The following is a 23,298-nucleotide window of genomic DNA, read 5'->3' as shown; positions in this document are numbered from 1 at the left end:
TCAATGTTTATATTTTATGGTCTCCTGAGATAACGATTGTTTCAGAGTATAGTCAAAACTTCCACTAAGTTTTCAGACACTGTGATAATACCTCTCCCAAGGAGATAAGAGAGAGAGAGGTCGAGAGGTCAGTAAATAGATATAGAGATATAAAAATGTAGATATACATTACATATATGAGATATATACATTATATATATAGTATATATAGACATGTACTATCTATCTGTCTATCTTTCTAGCTATATGATAAATGCCAACCTACTCTCTGGAAAAGACACTGGCAGGATAAAGAATTTTTGCATTGTGTCTTTATACTGAAAAGTAGAATAATCAATCAATTGGAATCCTATATCATGCCTAAATTAAACTTAAAATAATTTTTATATCCTATTTTGAACATTTTTCATTGAAGATATCAAAAACTCTTTTTCTGTGGAACATTCTGATTCATTGAGTGCCTAATAACACTTGTTTGATATCCCTTTAAGAAGCATTTTTTAATATAGCACTTATTTGTATTCGGTATTTTGTTTAAAAAATATTCTTAAAAAATTTTGATCTATTTGTACCAGTTCAATGTATCAGTTGCAGATGTTGAAACTAACAAATAACTGTAGCCCAAACTTCGTAAACATATGAGTTTTCAGAAGCTGTATGCTACCAGATGAGGGACTGCATGTTTTGCACATGGTAATTAGGTCCTAATGTCTTCTGGTAAGGCAAGCATTTCTTATAAGGAGAATTACTCATTGGCACTCCTTTAAATAAACCATAAAATACATTCAGGGCCATCTACCAACAAGTCTGTCCCTCCTGGTTTTTCTGCCAGCAACAGAACAGATCACAGTTTCTTGGCTGAGCCCACTATAGAGTAACTTGTGTTTGGGGGACATACACAGAAATATTTTCACTGTTTCTTTAAATACTGGAATCACATTCAGGAAAGTAAGAATATCACACTATAAGAGACACAGGGGAATGAGTTGAACTAAGGCAAAGCCATGTTAACATCTCCCATCTCATTTTTATTCCATGGCATACGCTCACTGAATAAAATAATTCACAAATCAGTTTAAGTACTTGTCTCTGTTACATTACTATTTTCTTTCCTCCCTTGCACCCTCTCTTCTTTCCTTCCTTTTTTTTCATGTCTTTGGTTTCTTAGTATACGTCTTTCAAACTTGTAAATTAGGTGTATGGATCATCTAGCCTTAAACTTACCTGTTTTGTTTTTTTTTTAAATCTGGGGCACGTACAGACCAATTTTTTCATTAAGTACTATTTTTATCTCATCATCCTGGGTGGTACCAAGTAAACTGAGCACAGAGTTCCTGCATCATTGCCATGTGGTAAAATAGAGTCCCATTATCTGAAAGCCGCCTTTTAGAACAACAAATTATTTTTTCTCAGTAGTTAATGTAGATTTTAATGAACTAAAGATGAACACATGATGAACACATGGTTTATGTATCAGTGTTTTTCTTTAGTGCTACCTCTCTTCCAACCAGTGCTTTCCCACAATGGGCAAGGAGGCAGCTGGGACATAAATATTAGGGGATGCAAGGAATGGTGAGAAAGAGAGTTGAAAACATTATCTGCACAGACCATATCTTTAGGCAGGTCTGTGACGATTTCACTAAAGTTGCCTTATTGTTTCTCTCTCCACTAACTCCACACAGAACTTTTCATTTCAATACATTTTGGAGCCCATGAGCTGACAGGGAATTACAAGACACAGGAGATATTCATTTTAAAAGATTTGAAGGCAAAAAATTCAAAACACGTTTTTAATTTTTCTAGAAACAAACAAAAAATGTTATCAAAATAAGTATTTTTATACTTCATGGACAGTTACCCGTGTTTCTAATGCTCCTAAAGTCATCTAATTTGCATAAGCCCGGTAGCTTCCATGTCTGAGCCCATTGTTTTTCTCCTTGCGGAAAGAAACAGAGTACGTAAACAGGCCATCAAAATACCTCAGCTGTCTATTTATGGCCTTTCTGACTTAGCAAGAGCAGTAGCAAGGATTTATACTTATATAGAGCTTTTCAATATAAAATTACAATTGAATATGAAAGCACAGAGTGGAGCTATTTGGCCAATCACATGACAAGCATTCAGTAAATAACAACAGCAAGTTGCCAGGAAGGCAAGACAATTATAATTTCCAAATCCTAAGTTGAAAAATTGACATTAAAAGAAGCTTGATAGTAGATGAATGACAGAATGACCTCAACTTAGATTTTTTTCTAATTATAAAAATGATGCATAATGATGTAGAAAAATATGTCTATTATAATTACGTATTGAACTTTTCTGCTGTGTCCTTTAATTGTATTTTCTCAATCAATTTTCATAAGAACTCTACTTGATAGGTACCATTATATTTATGTTATGTTAAAAGAAGCTGTGTCAGAGAATTTAGTAATTTACTCGAGGGCACACGCTGTTAAATATAAAAGATATTTGGCTTGGTGAAGCCAAGCCAAGCACTAGGATGAAGTATTCACACATTTAACCACAATATTTATTTAATATAAATTTATGTTTTAGTATATTAATATTCTAGCCTTCTGTGTTGTTTTATCTCTTTATCTCTGCCTCACTGAATTTTTTCTAAAATATATGCATTTAAAATGTACTATTATAAATCATTTTAAAATGTTTATTAGTTATAATTTGCTTTTAAAAATACTTAAATAAATATCTACTGAAATATCTTCCAATATCTCTGACTATATTTATTTTAAATTTTCATAAAGGAATTTATTAGATTTAACTATTAAAAATATCTTCAAATTTCCCTTAAAAATTTTGATAACTTACATACACAAAATAACTGTTATAGTCTATTTTAATAGTCTATAATATTTATTTTAATATATATTTATATATTTAAATATATTTATTATATTTTATATAACAGACATTGTATAGAAATAACAGACATTATATAGAAATCAAATAAGAGTTAATATCTTATTTTAATGATACATATACACAATAAGTATTATAACTATTACACACACAAAAACCTATTTGTGTATGCTAGCGCCTGTTTCATTCATAATCATCAACACTTATTATTATAATCTTTGATTTAGTTTTTACTTTCTAATTAATATCCATTTGTCTAAAAATAGAAGGTATACTTAAGAGTAAAACTGAAATATATACAATATATTAAAATGTGGGGAACATGTTTCTGTGCATAGGAAATTACATTTTCTGTTATTTTTAATTTTGTGAATAGTAGTAAGCATGAGATCATGCTGCGTATACTGTTTTGTAAAATTAATTTCAGATATTTTATAACATTAATTCAGACACTTCAAAAGTGAAAAGAACAATATAGAATATATATTTTATACATTCTACAGATTAATGAAAATATACGTTATTTAAAATTGAGGTAGCTGATCTCATCCTCCTCCCCCATCACCCATATTCTAATTCTGTATTCATCATATACATGAATGATTTCATACTCTTACTACAAATACAATGAATATAAAAATATATTCAAACTCAGTTGGATATTCCTCCGACAATATTGGATATCAGCGGTGGTGGTTAAACATCATTTTTCCCCTCTCTGTTCAAAACTAATAAAGTATAAAAACAAGAATACAGATAGTGATCAAAATACCATACTGCATTAGTTCAGTACTCTACTAGCCTCACTGCAAAATGTATTCAAATTTTCTAAACACGCCAGACACTGATTTGCCCAAAGACAGATCAAGAAAGTAGAGGATGTGTCTGTGCCTGTGTTGGAGGAGGATAGGGAAGGAAGCAAGGCAAAACCTTACCCTGGTTAACTTAAAGATGGCAGAGAAAACAAATAACGTACCTGACCTTCTTGAAAAAAATTCAGGACCAATGCAAAAGAAACAAGAGTCATAAAAAGTGAATAATGAGCATAGCACATGGTGTGCTAATCTAGCTCAATACATAAATCCAGATAAATGAAAGTTAGAATTTCAACATCAAATAAAACTCTGCACCTAACACTGAAAAAATAATTAGATGGACAAAACTTTTCCCAACATCATCAGTGATAGGTGAATATATTATTAGAAGTTCCTTAGCATTTCCTCATGTGGGTGATAATGTTGTTGAAAGTTTCCCATTTATGACTCACTAACTGAATTTGGGAAATATTGCCTACAGTGTCATCCATTTGCAAGGACAGAAATTAAATTTGATATAAAACATAAGAAAAATAAGGGAATAAAAATAAAAGATGCTAGGAAACATCATGAAACTCATAAAAATGTTGAGCATCAATAATAAATGTACATCGGAACTTGACTGCTGTCTGTGTGTCTCTCTGTGTGCCTGCTTCTGCCTCTCTTCATTTTCACTGAATTATTTTTATATATTTTTCTTCTGACTGGGTTCTGGAACTCTCCATTTTTCTAGTTCATACATCAGTAAATAAAGAATAAGACCTCCTCAAAGCTTTGTATCTGACAAGCCAAGACACCAAATTCTCTCTGTATTCTTGCTTCAAAATTTTTGTTGAGAACTCTTTCATCTTAGGACAACTTGCCAGCAATGGCAGATGTCGGGAAAATATTGAAAGTATACTAAGAGGAATAGAAGGAAGGAGGAAGAGCAAAGCCTGAAAGAGTTGTGCTGGGCAGATAATGCCATTGTTTGCTTGCAAACCTGTCACCAGGTAACCAACACAGCAACTAACATGTACACACACTCTGGTAGCCACAGATCATTTTTAGACATACCTCTACCTATCCCATTCAGATCGTACAACACAAAATGCAAGACAATCTAAGGGAATGTTCAAGTATTACAACCAGAGGGCTGAGATATGGCCACTCTTGTGTGAGTTTATACACACTTGTTTTGGTTTTTGTTTTAATGGTTCTGCAAACTCTTGTCTTAATGATTATATTTTATACCCCAAGTACCACGTATGCAATAGGCATTTAAAGATAGATTGCTTACAACTTTCATATTTACTATATTGGGAGATAAATAGCATTTTTGCAATGGCCTTTATACTAGAAAATTAGAAGCAACAAACAACAGACAATTTATTGATTCCCCCCTTTTATAAAATGAGTAAGATATTGGGGAAGAATATCCAGTTTTATCTTATTTTGCCTTAGTTGACTGATTTCTGCAGATCCCTGTACCTAGCATTTTCCATAAAGAGTAACATTAACAATCTCTCGTTCACCACACTTGGTGTTTTGTTGGAATCATGACTCTCTTAAGTAAACATCAGTTGACTTCTTATTTCATATTATGGGCTTAACTTATTAAAATTACATTTCATAACTCTTCCTTAATCATTGCTTCCTTTAGCAATCCCCCAAATTGCTAAAACCATTAGCCAAAGCTGGGGTATGTGCTTTAAGTTACTTATATTTAGCAGGAAATCTGGATTTTATTTTCATCATTTTATCTATCCATGAAATATTGCTCCAAAGGGCATGAATTTAAAATTTTTAAAAAGATGCTTTTATATGGTATGACTAATATTCTTCTTTGAAATATTGCCACAACCTTCAATATGTTTTCCAATCCAATGCTGTTTAAAGTTAGTTAGTGGAAAAATAAACATAGGGCGGTCAGGGTGGAATGTAACCCTCATTGGAATCATTGGAAGGAGTTTAGAGAAGGATTAAGACTATCATCACTTCTGAGAATGCCCAGGGGTACCTACATTCCAAAGCATAGGGTTCCAGAGTTTTTTTAGCAAGCATTCTAATTTTAGGTTTAAAAATGCTATATGGCATTGATTCACCAAAATTCATGGTTATCTGAGTCTTTTTTTTTTTTTTTTTTTCTAAAAGGCTCCTCATTTAACAGTCACTTATTTGTTCTATTATGCCATAAGAATTTCAATGCAGTATGTTGGGGAGTGGTGTTTCTCTGTCTTCAGTCCTTCCTGAAGGTGAAATTTCTAGGAAAGGGGTTTGGAACAAGTAATACTACAGTGGCCCACTACAGTTTTTTTTTAATTAGATAGATAGGTGGATAGGTAGATAGTTAGATATAGATAGATGGATGTTGTATTAGTCAGGGTTCTCCAGAGAAATAGGATCAATAGAATGTGCATTTATATATAGAGAGAGATTTATTTAAGGAACTGGATCATGATTATAAAGGCTGGCAAGTCCAAAATCTGCAGGGTAGGCTGACAGGCTGGAGACCCAGAGAAGGGTTGATGCTACAGTTCCAGTCTGAAAGCAGAATGCTGGCTAAACTGTGCCTTTCTTGGGGAATCTCAGTCTTTTTTCTTGCAAGGCCTTCAACTGATTAGATGAGGCCCACCCATATTATGAAGGATAATGTGCTTTACTCAGAGTCAATTGATTTAAATGTTAAACTCATCTACAAAATACCTTTGTAGTGACACTTAGACTGGGGTTTAACCAAATATTTGCATATCATAGCCTAGCCAAGTTGACATGTGAAATTAATCATCACAGGTGTATTAAGTAATATAATTCTCAAATATTTTATATTAGAATTTCAAAGCACTTGACAACTGTACACATAATATCTATGAAATTGGTATTACTACCATGTTTTTATATTGTTGAAAATAAAGAAGAAAAATATATTCTGGTTTTCTTATCATAAAACTTAAAAGAATCCAAATTCCTGAGATTAAATTTACTGGCTAAGTTATATGCAGAAACTGAAAGAAAATGAAATAGTTGTTTCCCAGGTACTTTATCTTTCATATCTGTTACTAAGAGATTCTTAAAGTTTCAGAATCTGTTCCACTATAGAAATATGGCCAAAGGGCTTCTGTAAAATAACCATTAAAATATAGAGAGGAGACCTGTCATTCTTATTATAAAAGGAAACTTCACCCACCTGATAGTCCAGAAAAATGCAAGTCTTACCAGGTTGTACTATTGGCAGAAACTAGATTCTGTTAGGATCCAATGCAACATATCTACTCTCAACTCTCCCAACTGCCCGGAATCCACCTAGAACTAATGGCTAATTACACCCGTTTAGGCTTGTTTTCTACTACTACCTCCAAGTAATGTCTGCCATGATTAAATCTATTAAAATTCAGGGCAAGAGAGCAGAAGAAAAACTCCTTGGGTTATAACAATGATTTTGTTTGGTCTTTCCATATTGCATAATTTTCTATCCTCAAAGATAATAAACTGAGGATATGCTGTTTGAAGATCTAGAATCACATCCACTGGAAATGGCTTGATAATTTTGTCCAAGCCGGTATACTGTGGAAGAAGACTGAATCCATATTTCTTTAATCAAGATGAAAAGTGATCGAGGTATTTTAGGCTTTTATTTCTGTGATGAAAACTTATTTGTCAGCAATTGCAGTTCAGACTGCACACACTCACCCTCTACGTTGCTCTGTAGATGTTTTAATGTGCAGACATGATTGAAAATTTTTATAAGGTTTTCATTTAGTTTTGTTATAATATCCATCTCTTCATTTTGTATTTGCCTAAGAATAGCCTCTTCCTTGTTCAGTACAAACTGTAACTTTTTCAAGTTAACAAATTATTTCTTCTATCTTACATTTTATCTTTTTCTCAGTGCCACTGATTTGTTAGCTTGCAAAGTTAATCACTTTTCAACTTCTACATTATTCTGCAAGGGCTCAATGCTACATTCTAGAATTTTCCCATGATGGGAGTTAGCATTCTTTTTTTTTTTTTTTGGGAGTTAGCATTCTTAATGGGATATATGTAGTGCTTCTGGTATTTATCAGAGAAATTGCACTGTGTACATAAAGTCTCTGAGTCCTTCTCACAGAAAAAAAAGCCAAAAGCTTGTTCTACTTCTCAAACATAGCATTCTTTTCCTGCCTCTTCTTTTTTCCTCAGATCTGGAGAGTACCTTAATGATTTCAGTCAAATTACTAAGCTGGGATTTGCTCCTGAAATTCTTGCCTGGACAGTAAAATGGTAGGCGGGCATGGAAAGGTATAATCTAGATCTTTCTAGGACATATTTGTGCAGGAGTGACTGAGTTGTGACCACAGTGGATAGCCATGGGTCTTCAAGTAGTTCAGAGAGATGAGGCAGCTAGACTCCTCTTGGAGGTCTGCCAGGGCTGTCACAAATTCCACCGAGCTTTGAACAAAAGTAGTGCATAAAGAAATGCCCCTTTCATCAGGGACTGCCTCTCTAGAACTCAAGACCCAGTGAGAAGTGGACATTCCCCAGACCTCAGAAACTAGCTTTAGGTTTCACTGGCCTGGTATGCTGATGGCAGGCACTGAAGTTTTGTTTAATTTCCTTCCTCTTAGCTCTGGAGGTAGCTGCCAAGAAGGATCCCCAACTTGAAGATCAATCACATATCACCCATCTAACGTTAAGTTCAATGACCTTCTCTTCCAGAAAGTAGCCACAGACCCAAGCAAGCAAGCAAGCAATCATTCCTTTACAATTTAGACATCTAAAGAATGTCACCTTAACCAGTGACAAATTGATGACTTGGAGTAGATGGCTCAGATGCTCAGGGGGCACAGATGCTGCAGCCTGGGGCACAGGACAAGGACCTCAGCACAAACCTGTGTGCTCGGGTCCTGCGTCAAAGGTGCACACTTGGCTCCTGCAATGATTGGCATTCCCCCATAAATGGTCACTGTGGTCTTTTGAAGATCATCATAAACACACACACACACACACACACACACACACACACACACACACACACAAAATCTAATACAATCAAACTATGCCATGTGAAACTGAAAATGAATTCAACCACAACCTACAGAGAGAAAAACCTGCCTCCGCTGCTTATACCCTTGTCCCATTTCAGTCTATCTCCAAAAATAAATCAGATTACTTGAATTAAAACATTTCATGTCAGTCCTCTACCCCAGTAATTTTCAAAATGTGGTCCTTAGTCCAGCAAGAAATTCTGGGGTTACAACCCAGACCTACTGAATCAGAATTTCTGGAGGCAGAACTCATCAATCTGCATATTTGCAATCCCTCCAATGCTTCTGATGCACCTAAATTTTGACAGCCGCTGCTCTACACAAAATCTTGCAATGGCTTACTCAGAGTTAAAATCAAAGTCCTGGTGATGATCTAGGACCTAAGGATCTTTTTTCCTCTCATACATTTTTCCTGCTTGTTAACCTCTTCAGATATACTAGTCTCTTGGCTGTTCCTTGAATAAAACAAATTCTCTAACATCTTCTTACATTGTACTCTTTCTTTCCTTTGTCTAATATTTTGTCCTAGTGATTCATGGACTTCATTACCCCCTTTCCTGGAGTGTCACTCTTCCAGTGAGTTCTTTTAGATCTCCTGCTTAAATTCACACCCTCCACTGAGAATCTCTCTCCTTATTCCCTGTTGAAGTTTCTCCTCAATATTCATCTTGACCTACTATACTATATTTTTAGCTTAAGTATCTTGATAATTGTCTTCTCCCTATATTAGATCTTGAGATCCCTGAAAGCAGTTTTTTGTATGGTTGCTTGTTTTTTCTTGATTGGTTCACTTCTGACGCCCAAGAACATCCAGTATTGCATGCAACAATCAACAAATTGGTGTGGAATGACTGAATGAAGAGAATATTTTAAGTAGAAAAAAATAAATGAAATTCTTCATGGTCTATATCTAATACAATTTGTAAAAATTAAAATATCATATATTTATTTCATAGCATGATTGGATACCCTGTTTTTTGGATTATATTATGCTTATATTATACATTTCACAAGTGCACACTTAGCTTCAAATGTATGGTTTCTACTTGGAATTTTAGAGGGGTTGATTTCAACATAATTATTTTTAATATATCATTTAACTCTTGCACGTGAAATCCTTTATAATATTTTATGTGCTTTATCCTTCATTATTCCTATGTTTTCTTTCTACATCTTTCCTTCTTAATATGAAAGATCAATGTGTTGTGAAATTTTTCTCTTAAGCATTATTGGAATCATAACTGACTTCTCATTTTATTTAAAAATACATAGAACATTCCCCATAGTAGAGCAAAACATATATTCCATTTTATAGTTATTCTAAGGTCAATTTTTGCTCCTTTACATGTAAACTCTCTTTTACATATGACTTACTCAGAAATACTCTAACACTGTGTTTGAGAAACTACAAAGCATATTCATGGATATTCCCTAAAGAAATCTTTTCAGGACTCTACCTAATTTTATTATCCCTGAAATAGAGAAGTCAGTCTGAATTAGTGGAAACAGCATGAACTGGGATGCAGGAATTTGGTTTTATTGAATTTGCTACCCACAATGTTGGCCAAGTCATTTAATCTCACTGGATCTCAGTTACCCCATCTACAAAATAAAAGTTTTGGACTTTAGACTTCAGTAATTTATCCTGATTTTATCCTCTTTAAAATTTGTCTTTTTTTTTTTTTTTTTTTTTTTTACTTTATTTTACTTTCTTACCAAATGGACTTCCCTGTGAAGCATAGATTTTCAAACTTCTGTGTTTCATTTTTTGGCATCTGAGGTATTTATTACCATGGGTTGGAGGAAAAGAGCTTCCTGCAGGGAATTTGATAACGTTTCCTTGGTCACTAAATACCTATTCCTCACATTGGAGATTATTAATGATTTTCTTTCATAATTCTCATCATTTATGCACTTTCACAGAATTTATCATGACCAGAGAGATATGTGTCAATTCATTTACTCTTTTATCAATTTGGATTCAAATTGTTTTGTAGCACAAAGTTGCAGTTCAATATGGGCACTCTAATTTTCAGTGATGATAGCATACTTGCAGACTTCCTTTGATTATTTTTCTTTCAGTTGTATGAAAGAAATTTCACAGAAAAACTCCTCTTTGGTAATTACTTTTTTCCAGAGATGTTTTTCTTTTAATTTTATTCTTGAAATATATGAAGGGAAGAATAAATAAAGGGAGGGATGGTCAGTTTCATTTCTCTACAAACATAAATCAAAAAGTACAACAGTGGCACATGGCAATAGCCACAGGGAATTAAATTGTTTCAAATTTTTGATGGTAAAATCATTTTAACAGTAAGTATAAAGAATGAGAAAGTCTTTTATTTGCTAAAAATTAAAAATAAAATCTTTCATTTGTTCATTTATTAAGAAAATCCTTTGGGCTACAGAAAGTTTTAACTATAAATGATTTTCTTTAACTGAAAAGTTAAACAGAAAAAATAATAGGTATTTTATGTAGCTCTGAAGGCTTGGGGTTTCAGTTATATAAACAAGGATTGAAAGAAATACCATATTAAAAAAATGTACAAATTTATTTATTTACCAGAATTATTTGGTGCCTTTTCTTTTGTAACTTCAGTATGTGTATGGTTTATTTTCTAGTCTAAGGGTCAGCTTTCCTCTAGGGGCAGCACAGAATTTCTAGAAGTGTTGCTATTAGTTGTTATTACCAGTTCCTTTTTTGTTACTTCTGTAGATCTTATCTGTCTGCGCTTCTCTACTTAACAAAGTGAGCCTTGCCATTTTACCAACTCTGAGTATATCTGAGGGATAGGAGAAAAAAAAGAGAAACTCAAAATATGGAATATAGCAATTTTCTCACCATTCCCTGAACTTTACTCAAAATACTCCCATGTATAACCCAAATAGTCATGATACTTCCCATGTGGATAATTCTCTTACCACTGAAAGATTTTTTTTCACAAGAATTATATTTAACAAACAACAATTTTTGCAGAAAAAAATCTAAATAGTCTCATTTTTTACTACGTTTGTCTGAAATGTGCTTGTATTTGTGAACTGCCTATTCTCCTACTGCTTAAATAATTATCTGCTAAACTTTTCCTTAAATAAGTATGTGCTGAACTTGATGTATTTGTGGCTCAGACTTTCTGACAAGAGGATTTTTATCATCAACAAGGAAATGACAGGTGAAGTGTCTATTTTTACACATCAATTCAATTCTTACTATAATCAGTAGTAGTGATAATGAATAAGCTGACTCTTCTTTAACCGAGTTCAACATTTAGTGTACATTTTGTGTTTGTTTACAATTAAATTTTAAAATGTAATAAAATTATTTTGGGGGATAGAATTATTATCCTACTTAGAGTTATAATTGCTAGACCTAAATAATTCATTATGACTCTTTTCAAGAATATTGTATGTGGTGACTTCTGAGAAATTAGATGGAGAGGGAGTATAGCATCATTAGAGAAAACTAATGAAGTGATATAAATAAAAGGACTAATTGACAGCATGCATGGACCACAAAATTAGGACAACCATCAACTTACGAGAAATAACAGCCAATATACGATGGATATGATTACCCTATTTCAATGTAGCTGAGTTACTAGAAAATTACAGAGAGAAAGACTGCATGAAAAGGTTTTTAGTTTTGGTGTTCAAAGAAGGTTCTATAAGGAGGTGACATGTGAGCTATTAAGAGGCAAAGAGCATATGACAGTATGTGACTCAGATACCATGAAGACCCAGGTTCCTGGGGAGAGGATTCCAGGCAGAGAAAAGAGTGATTGCAAAGGTCCTAAGTTGGGAAGGATTCTAATTAAACATGATACTGACTTTTTTTTTTTTTTTTTTAGCATGGAGTGATGAATATTTTATTTCCTTCCATTCTTATACTTTTCTTTCTGTTATTTTTGACATTAATTTGAAGACATATATTAATTTTACCTTTGACTAATAACAAATATTTGAGGGTATTTTTTTTTTCTGAGCACAGATTTAACTATGTCACATGGGTTTTATAATATAGTGAATTTTTAATTGTTTTCTCATCTATAAGATGAAGACCATAATAGCATGCATCTTCTAGGACTGTTGTAAGGATTAAATGATTGATGGATATAAAGGACTAAGAAGAGGGACAGAAATATAACAATTGCTCAACATATGTTAGCTATTTCTCCTGCTTCCTCTTCTCTTTATTATCATTCTTAAAGATATCCATGTTTTATTATGAATTCTTTGTGCTTTATCATACATTATATGATTTTGTTCTGTTTTGTGCACTCTAGTGACTTAGATTATGTGCCTGTATTTGTGTTTCATGACTTATGAAATCTCCATAGGATTTTTACTCCAGTATAACATCCACAAAAAATATTAGAACATATATTTCCTTCTACATGCACTTCACTCATTGTTATTTCTTGTTATTATCTCCACCTACACCACCCATTTTAACTTTATATACGTTTATAAAAATTATATTCTGTTCTGTAATGGGAGGTATTTAGAATTATCTCTGTAGTTAAATTGTTTATTACTCTTATTGCTGTATAAAAAAATATTCCAAAACTTAGTGACTTAAAACAGCAAACATTTGTATGCCTTTAGCTTCTGTGGGCTAGAAATCCAAGTGTTGCTTAGCTGTGTGATCTTGCCTCTAGTTTATTATCTCTCCTGAGGTTGCAGTCAAGCTCTTGGTCAGTCTCATCTGACCAAGCTTGACTGGTTGAGCTCAGTCAAGTCTCATCTCAGAGCTTGAATGGGAGAAGTGTTAGCAGGATTCGGTTCCTCAGGTTGTTGGACTGAGGCCCTCAGCTTCTCACGGGCTTAGCTCCCTTCCATGTGGGAATCTCCTTAGTGCAGCTTCATGTCATGGCAGCTGGCTTATTCTGGAGCAAGTAAAGGAGAGAAGCCAAGATGAAAGCCACTGTCTTTTTACAGTCTAATCTTAGAACTGCTTTCTATCATATTCTATTCCTTAGAAGGAAGTTACTAAATCCAGCCCACACTCAAGGGAAGGAAATTACATGAGGGAATGAACACCATGAGGCCGGGACCAGCAGAGGGCCCCTTACAGGCTGCCTATATCACACAGATTCAGTGCTCAGAGCTTGATTTTTTATGATCTCAGAGTCAACAACTTTGCGTTACTTATTTTGATTTATCTTGTATTTGTTCCAATTTCCCACCATCAAATAGATTCTCCTATCCTGACACTTGTGATTTGAGTTTTACGTTTTAGGATTTGTGGTTTATGATTTATATTTTGGCACCCTTTCCCGCCCCCCCCCCGCAAGAAAAAAATGGACCACAGGTCTTATGATTCTGGAATCTTTGTCTATTTCGAGAATCCTGTCTGTTGCTCTCCCCCAAAAACCTGTTACCCAAGTATAAAATGACTGGCTTATACTTTCCTTGCAATAGAATTCTGATGATATTGCCTCCCTGTTTCATGGAGCTTGATGCTGAGAAAAATGCTATCTCAACTCAGCCTAATTTTCCCACCGTAGATGATTTTCTTTATAGACACAGGCCAGTTATGTGCTAAAGAAGTAGAAGGAGAGCAATGATCTGGGACAGCTAGAGATTTCGAGTTACTTAGGATGTCTCACACCAGTTTCTCCACAAGTCAGTGGTGGCTTTTACCTTGGGGGCATATAAATGATAGCTAACATGGACTGAGTGATTTTTAAGAGGCAGACATTGAGCTCAGTAACTATTCTACATTATTTTCATTGCCATGAAAATTCTATGCGATAGACACTATTTTCCCCCAGTTGTACAACTGGGATAAGAGGTGTTCGATCTTTTATTCCAAAGTCTTGAGCCAGATATGCTTTTGTATCCAAAATATTTCAGAGAAGCAATGTGATCCTCTACTGTATTTTTGCCGTAACTCGAATTATCTACAGCAGTATGTCTAATCAAACATAATAAAAATATTAAAATACCTATAGTAAAATATTTGGATATGCCCAGTAAGTGGAGTTAATAGAGATCCTAAGTGTCTTCATGGTAATTAGATTAAATTTTACCACCAAGTAGGACTGCACAAAACTTACAAAATCTTTTAGTTGTCATAGCCTTTGGATTTTGGAATTGCAGATGAGGAGATGTTGGCATGTGAATTTATAGAGATGTTATGCCCAAAGGCTAGCAGTTAGTAAGTGGTTTCCCTGGGATTTCGAGCCATGTGCCCAGACTCCAAAATCACATTCTTAAAAACTGCTACGCATCACTGCCTTAAAGATGTCTGGTGACCCTCAGTTTGGGGATTTGTCTTCCTGTTAGGATTTCTCCTGCCTGAGGTCAAATACTGATTCTGACACTCAAAAAAATGTCTGTGACACTGATCAATTTGCTGTGAATAATAATAACTTCCCTTGCAAATGACTTTCATGACACTAAATATGATAATCCATAAAAAAGACTTAGATTGTTAGGTAGTTAGTCAGACATTAGCAGCAAGGAGGTGACAGTGGTGAGAAAAACAAGAAGAAATCGAGTTACACACCCAGCCATTTGGGGACTCTTCTTTGACCGCACCCAGAACAGGCGAAACTATGGTCGTGTGGTGGGCAGCTTATCCTAATAAAGAGGGGCACGGCAACACGAGGGGACTTCCCCGGGCTGCACATGCCCAGACCAGACAGGCGTATAACCTATAGTTAACCCAAACTCATTATACCATAATTATAATAAAATCTACCTGTGGTTTTGCCCCCTACCCTGCGCGCCCCCTCCTCCCATTGGGCATTTCTTAGTGATTCAAGGATGGGAGCATGCAGCAGTAAACTTGTTACATAGTTCGGGACTGTCAATCAGATAATGATCCCCTGTCACTCACCCCCGCCTCCTTGCAAAATGCTCCTTAAAAGCGCCCTTAAGCCTGTACAGGAATGTTACTTTCACTTCACTGAAACAGCCCGCTCTCAGCAACAGCTCGCGCCCTCTCTCTCTCTCTCTCTCTCTCTCTCTCTCTCCCTCTCTCCCTCTCTCTCTCTCCCTCTCTCCCTCTCTCCCTCTCTGACAGTGTACCTATGTTAAACTCTGCGTTTAAGCTTAAAGTGGTACTTAGCAATTCTTTGCTTACTGGAACCCAGATTGCTGGTCCTGGCCTTCCGTTGACCTCCTCGGTTGAAGCTATTTTGTTACAACGCACGTCCACCCGGTTACAAAATTTCTGCTAAGGTTAGTGTTTAATAAAAATACTTTTAAAATGAATCTCATGTTTAAATTCTGTGTATATTTTCTAATAAGTGTTGCTAGCATAGATGGAAATCCTTCCCTTTTATCATATACGTGTTTAAAAAGGAATCTAAGTGTGCTGTGTAAGTGTGCTATGTAAAAAAAGGTTTTGTATGGCTTCTGTACAGCCAAAGGGTACAATGTGGTCATGTAGACATGTAATCTCCCCCATCCCGCTCTATCCACCTATCTGTATGAACGAGATGAGTCTTTAAGCTTTGCAATAACCAGTAAAATAACTAGAAAATCAATACAAAATCTTCCATTAGTAAAAAGAATCAAGGGGAAATATAGCATATAGCATATACTATTGGACAAGATAATAAGGTCTTTCTGACATGGGGTGGGTACTTTTTGTTTGACTGGTCAATAGCAATTTGGGGTTCCAACCGGCAGGAAGATGTCCATTGTCTTCTTTGAACACATATAAGATAATCGAGGAAAATCAATTCTATCCTGGGGTTCACCACTATCCTAGAACACTCCATATCAATGTGAATTCAGGGGCCACTTTGCCAGGCTGCATGGGGCAAAACTAACTAAAAAATAAGTCAACAGTTTATACGTTTACAATATCTCAAGTCTATGCACTGGTAGCTAGGGTGTAAAGTCCTGTCAGGACATAGTCCTTGAATTGTACATCGTTCTAATGGCTTTGAGTTCCTAGCAACATATTCACCACTCTTTTCATCCCAATCTTCAGATTAACAATTTCTTCTTAAACACTGCAATTGAAAAAATGCAGTCAGGGTGAATGAGACTGGGGTAATGTGCTACCCCTCTAGGAATGGATCTTTAAAGGACAGTTTGTGGGCTACTTTTGTATTTGTGGTGTGGGGAATGAACGCACAGCAAAAAAGGCTCAGCTTATTTCCCACTTACTCCTCCCCACCCTGGCCAAGCTCACTAAGTTTGGCTTGATGAAAAATAATTCACTTTTGCAGTCCAGCAGAAAATAATTATTTTATTTTGAGCCATTTGATGATTTGTGGCAGTACACGCAAACACACACACACACACCATATAATATTTTTACTGATTGCTAGGCTCTGCTCTTTGCTTCCTCTGCTTTAAAGTAGAACCGAGGGATATTTGTGATGACCACAGTGGTGACTACAACACTCCATTATCCTGTAATATTCAACCAAGTCTCCTAAAGCTCTTATCGCAGGAGGCAAATGGTCTGCATCCCAAGATACGCTTAAAGCAGATGCTTCATTACTTATCAACTTCCTGGCTAAGATGAAGGCATCCATAGTGACTTCCAGACCACATGTAGATTTCTCTAACACACCGTTTTAAAGACAGTCATGTGCTATTCCCAGTTCCTGGTTATAGTTTTAATAATAGTCAGGATACTTGGATGTAAGTGAAAGAAGTATAATTAAAATGTGTATAAATAAATATGGTTGGGGAAACTAGTTCTAAACTAGTCTTAAATTTGAAACACATATTTTGTGCAGGAATCTTTATATGTTTTTATCTCTTTTGCTTAAATTCAAATATATTTAAAAGAATGAGTACTATATACCTGCCACATAAAATTGTTAATGTTGAAATTTTTTCACATTTGATATATGTGATTTTATAAAGTGTATACATTTTACTGACTGAAGTAAGGGAAATGATGAGTTTTCTCATCCCCTTCCACTCTCCCTGAGAGGATGACTCTTTGGAATGTCATTCATGGTTCTATAGTTTTACTATATACATACAAATATATCACAGCACTATTTGTAAACACAAATTTTGGAAACAGCCTAAATGCCTATCAATGTGGAAATGAGTATTCAATATTTTAAACATATACATAATAATTGTAAATATTGGTTATAAATAAATAAACTTGTTTATTAATAAATATAAAATATTATATTTATATAAATATTAATATATTGTTTATATTTTACAACATATTATATATAATTATTAATTATTATACTTATAGATAGTTATGGTTATACAAATATAACATTATTATATCGTGCAATTATATAGTAATATATAATTACTATAATTGAAAGATACTAGTAATATCAATGAATGATTAATTATTAAGAATCAATGTAATATAACTGTTAATGTTGATATTATTATGCTATTATTTTACTATCGTGTTAATAACTATATATGTTTCAAACATATACATGTATCTCATTTTAAATGTTCATAATACATCAGACTTTACTCTTAAAGATTGTTGAGTAATGATATAGGAAGGATGCTTGCCAGGTATGCTAATGCAGTCTGTATTATCAAATTTTAATCGGAAGTTCTTTGAAAACAAAGAAGTCTTCTGTAATGTCCTCAGAAAGTATTCTTCAGAATGACCATTAAATAAAACTGCAAAATTATGTTACTAACAAAAGAATACAATTAGAAAACGCTGACTGTAACATAACTATGCCATAGGGTAAAAACAATTAATTTGCTTTGCTTTCTCCAGTAATTTGCTTTGCTTTCTCCAGTAATGTAAATATTGCTGACAGGGAAGTTTGGTAGCAATTTTTGTCAAGTAAATTTATTTTTTGCTTAGCAAAGCTAGAAGTCATGTAATAATGTCCATCAGTGTTGACCTCAGGGTTAAAGTTTAAATGTATCTTGCTAAATAAGTTGATCTACTCCTAAATGCTACCCATAGATTTTACAACTCTCTGGTTTCAGTTGTAAAATGTCAAAGAAGTGTGAAATAAAAGTTAAAGAAAATATTTTCAATAGAATTTTCTGCTATTGTGTATTTCCCAATTAATTAATTAATTAAATTTATAGGACTTGTGCTGTCAAATTTTAATTAAAAAGAAAAGGAACGCATTCATATTCACAAGCCTAGGGAAGACTGTAATATTTGTAATCAATCAATTCCTGTACCAGAGAGAAAATCATGGTGACATATATAATAAAATAGCTGATGGCAGAGTCCAAATAAGTGTCCTTTAAATCTTTGTAAATAAAAAGCATGCATTCTGTATTTCAATAATCAGCTATTTTTATTCATTTTTTTTGGCTTTAGCCTAGGATTTTTTTTTTTATTCAAACAGAGTTACAAAAATTATAATCATCCTCATCAGTTCACTCAGTCCCATGTAATTAATTTTTTTTATCTTGATCTTTTTTTAGCACGTTTATGAATTCATCAGTTTTCCATTAGAGTTCTGAAAATAATTATTCATTCAGTTCAGCAGTATAGTCAGTTACCAGAAACCTGTACTTGTCAGAGTCTTTTCCATGAATTCCTTGAAGATGAAACCCTTTTATAGGAACATTTTTGCAAAAGCATCAGAGTACACCCAGAACTGTCTGTAAATGACAAAAGACTTAAAAATGACCACGATTAAAGATTTGATGAAAGTTCATAATAATGCAATTGACAAGGAAATTTAGTTATTTCTGAGATATATATTTTAAAATAATAACTAGAATTATGACTTATAACATTATACACAACATATAAGATTTTTAGGAATTTCATGTAATGTCTGAGACATTTATATTAATATATTTCCATATAAATAACCCAAAGAAAGTTTAGTATTAGGGTTTTTTTTTTTATTTTTTAATTTTATTTTCTTTATTTTTTTATACAGCAGGTTCTTATTAGTCATCAATTTTATACACATCAGTGTATACATGTCAGTCCCAATCGCCCAATTCATCACACCACCATCCCCACCTCCCCACGGCTTTCCCTCCTTGGTGTCCATATGTTTGTTCTCTACATCTGTGTCTCAACTTCTGCCCTGCAAACCAGTTCACCTGTAACATTTTTCTAGGTTCCACATACATGCGTTAATATACAATACTTGTTTTTCTCTTTCTGACTTACTTCACTCTGTATGACAGTCTCTAGATCCATCCACGTCTCAACAAATGACTCAATTTCATTCCTTATGGCTGAGTAATATTCCATTGTATATATGTACCACATCTTCTTTACCCATTCATCTGTCAATGGGCAATTAGGTTGCTTCCATGACCTGGTTATTGTAAATAGTGCTGCAATGAACATTGGGGTGCATGTGTCTTTTTGAATTATGGTTTTCTCTGGGTATATGCCCAGTAGTGGGAATGCTGAGTCATATAGTAGTTCTATTTTTAGTTTTTTAAGGAACCTCCATACTGTTCTCCATAGTGGATGTATCAATTTACATTCCCACCAACAGTGCAAGAGGGTTCTCTTTTCTCCACACCCTCTCCAGCATTTGTTGTTTGTAGATTTTCTGATATGCCCATTCTAACTGGTGTGAGGTGATACCTCATTGTAGTTTTGATTTGCATTTCTCTAATAATTAGTGATGTTGAGCAACTTTTCATGTGCTTCTTGGCCATCTGTATGTCTTCTTTGGAGAAATGTCTATTTAGGTCTTCTGCCCATTTTTGGATTGGGTTGTTTGTTTCTTTAATATTGAGCTGCATGAGCTGTTTATATAGTTTGGAGATTAATTATTTGTCCGTTGATTTGTTTGAAAATATTTTCTCCCATTCTGGGGGTTGTCTTTTTGTCTTGTTTATGGTTTCCTTTGCTGTGCAAAAGCTTTCAAGTTTCATTAGGTCCCATTTGTTTATTTTTGTTTTTATTTCCATCACTCTAGGAGGTGGGTCTGAAGAGATCTTGCTGTGATTTATGGCAAAGAGTGTTCTTCCTGTGGTCTTATATTTAATTTTTTAATCCATCTTTAGTTTATTTTTGTGTATGGTGTTAGAGAGTGTTCTAATTTTTCTTTTACATGTAGCTGTCCAGTTTTCCAGCACCACTTATTGAAGAGACTGTCTTTTGTCCATTGTATGTCCTTGCCTCCTTTGTCATAGATTAGTTGACCATGGTGTGTGGTTTATCTCTGGGCTTTCTTTTTCCATTGATCTATATTTCTGTTTTTGTGCCAGTGCCATGTTGTCTTGATTACTGTAGCTTTGTAGAAGAGTCTGAAGTCAAGGAGTCTGATTCCTCCAGCTCTGTTTTTTTCCTTCAAGACTGCGTTGGCTATTCTGGGTCTTTTGTGTCTCCATACAAATTTTAAGATACTTTGTTCTAGTTCTGTAAAAAAAAATGCCATTGGTAATTTGATAGGGAATGCATTGAATCTGTAGATTGCTTTGGGTAGTATAGTGACTTTAACAATATTGATTCTTCCAATTCAAGAACATGATAATCTCTCCATCTGTTGGTATCATCTTTCATTTCTTTCATCAGTGTCTTATAGTTTTTTGCATACAGGTCTTTTGTCTCCCTAGGTAGGTTTATTCCTAGGTATTCTTTTCTTTTTGTTGCAGTGGTAAATGGGAGTGTTTCCTTAATTTCTCTGTCAGATTTTACATCATTAGTGTATAGGAATGCAAGAGATTTCTGTGGATTAATTTTGTATCCTGCAACTTTACCAAATTCATTGATTACCTCTAGTAGTTTTCTGGTGGCATTTTTAGGATTCTCTATGTATAGTATCATGTCATCTGCAAACAGTGACAGTTTTACTTCTTCTTTTCCAATTTGTATTCCTTTTATTCTTTTTCTTCTCTAATCACCATGGCTAGGACTTCCAAAACTATGTTGAATAATAGTGGTGAGAGTGGACATCCTTGTCTTGTTCCCGATCTTAGAGGAAATGCTTTCAGTTTTTCACCATTGAGAATGATGTTTGCTGTGGGTTTGTCGTATATGGCCTTTATTATGTTGAGGTAGGTTCCCTCTATGCCTACTGTCTGGAGAGTTTTTATCATAAATGGGTGTTGAATTTTGTCAAAAGCTTTTACTGCATCTATTGAGATGATCATATGGTTTTTATTCTTCAATTTGTTAATATGTTGTATCACATTGATTGATTTGCATATATTGAAGAATCCTTGCATTCCTGGGATAAATCCCACTTGATCATGGTGTATGATCCTTTGAATGTGTTGTTGGATTCTGTTTGCTAGTATTTTGTTGAGGATTTTTGCATCTATATTCATCAGTGATATTGGTCTGTAATTTTCTTCTTTTGTAGTATCTTTGTCTGGTTTTGGCATCACGCTGATGGTGGCCTCATAGAATAAGTTTGGGAGTGTTCCTTCCTCTGCAACTTTTTGGAAGAGTTTGAGAAGGATGGGTGTTAGCTCTTCTCTAAATGTTTGATAGAATTCACCTGTGAAGCCATCTGGTCCTGGACTTTTGTTTGTTGGAAGATTTTTAATCACAGTTTCAATTTCATTACTTGTGATTAGTCTGTTCATATTTTCTATTTCTTCCTGGTTCAGTCTTGGAAGGTTATACCTTTCTAAGAATTTGTCCATTTCTTCCAGGTTGTCCATTTTATTGGCATAGAGTTGCTTGTAGTAGTCTCTTAGGATGCTTTGTATTTCTGCAGTGTCTGTTGTACCTTCTCCTTTTTCATTTCTAATTTTATTGATTTGAGTCCTCTCCCTCTTTTTCTTGATGAGCCTGGCTAATGGTTTATCAATTTTGTTTATCTTCTCAAAGGACCAGCTTTTAGTTTTATTGATCTTTGCTATTGTTTTCTTTGTTTCTATTTCATTTATTTCTGCTCTGATCTTTATGATTTCTTTCCTTCTGCTAACTTTGGGTTTTGTTTGTTCTTCTTTCTCTAGTTCGTTTAAGTGTAAGGTTAGATTGTTTATTTGAGATTTTTCTTGTTTTTTGAGGTAGGCTTGTATAGCTGTAAACTTCCCTCTTAGAACTGCTTTTGCTGCATCCCATAGGTTTTGGATCGTCATGTGTTCATTGTCATTTGTCTCTAGGTATTTTTTGATTTCCTCTTTGATTTCTTCAGTGATCTCTTGGTTATTTAGTAACATATTGTTTAGCCTCCATGTGTTTGTGTATTTTACGTTTTTTTCCCTGTAATTGATTTCTAATCTCATAGCATTGTGGTCAGAAAAGATGCTTGATATGATTTCAATTTTCTTAAACTTACTGAGGCTTGATTTGTGACCCAAGATATGATCTATCCTGGAGAATGTTCCATGCGCACTTGAGGAGAAAGTGTAATCTGCTGTTTTTGGATGGAATGTCCTATAAATATCAATTAAATCTATCTGGTCTATTGTGTCATTTAAAGCTTGTGTTTCCTTATTAATTTTCTGTTTAGATGATCTGTCCATGGGTGTAAGTGAGGTGTTAAAGTCCCCCACTATTATTGTGTTGCTGTCGATTTCCTCTTTTACAGCTGTTAGCAGTTGCCTTATGTATTGAGGTGCTCCTATGTTGGGTGCATATATATTTATAATTGTTATATCTTCTTCTTGAATTGATCCCTTGATTATTATGTAGTGTCCTTCCTTGTCTCTTGTAACATTCTTTATTTTAAAGTCTATTTTATCTGATATGAGTATTGCTACTCCAGCTTTCTTTTGATTTCCATTTGCAG

General features: G+C 34.2%; 1 long non-coding RNA gene across 2 annotated transcripts in view; it reads left to right on the top strand.

The window, feature by feature from the left end:
- The first annotated feature begins 9,704 nt into the window (after positions 1–9,704).
- Positions 9,705–23,298, top strand: part of LOC309647402 — a 149,929-nt gene continuing 136,335 nt past the window's right edge. For both annotated transcript variants that reach the window (XR_014256017.1, XR_014256018.1), the window contains exon 1: positions 9,705–15,883. This is a non-coding gene — a long non-coding RNA (uncharacterized lncRNA). The remainder of the gene's footprint in view (positions 15,884–23,298) is intronic.

Source organism: Balaenoptera physalus, assembly GCF_965194825.1.
Source record: "Balaenoptera physalus genome assembly, chromosome: 18".
Taxonomy (NCBI): Eukaryota; Metazoa; Chordata; class Mammalia; order Artiodactyla; family Balaenopteridae; genus Balaenoptera; species Balaenoptera physalus.
The sequence above is the reverse complement of the archived record's forward strand: the minus strand, read 5'-3'. Positions and strand labels throughout refer to the sequence as shown.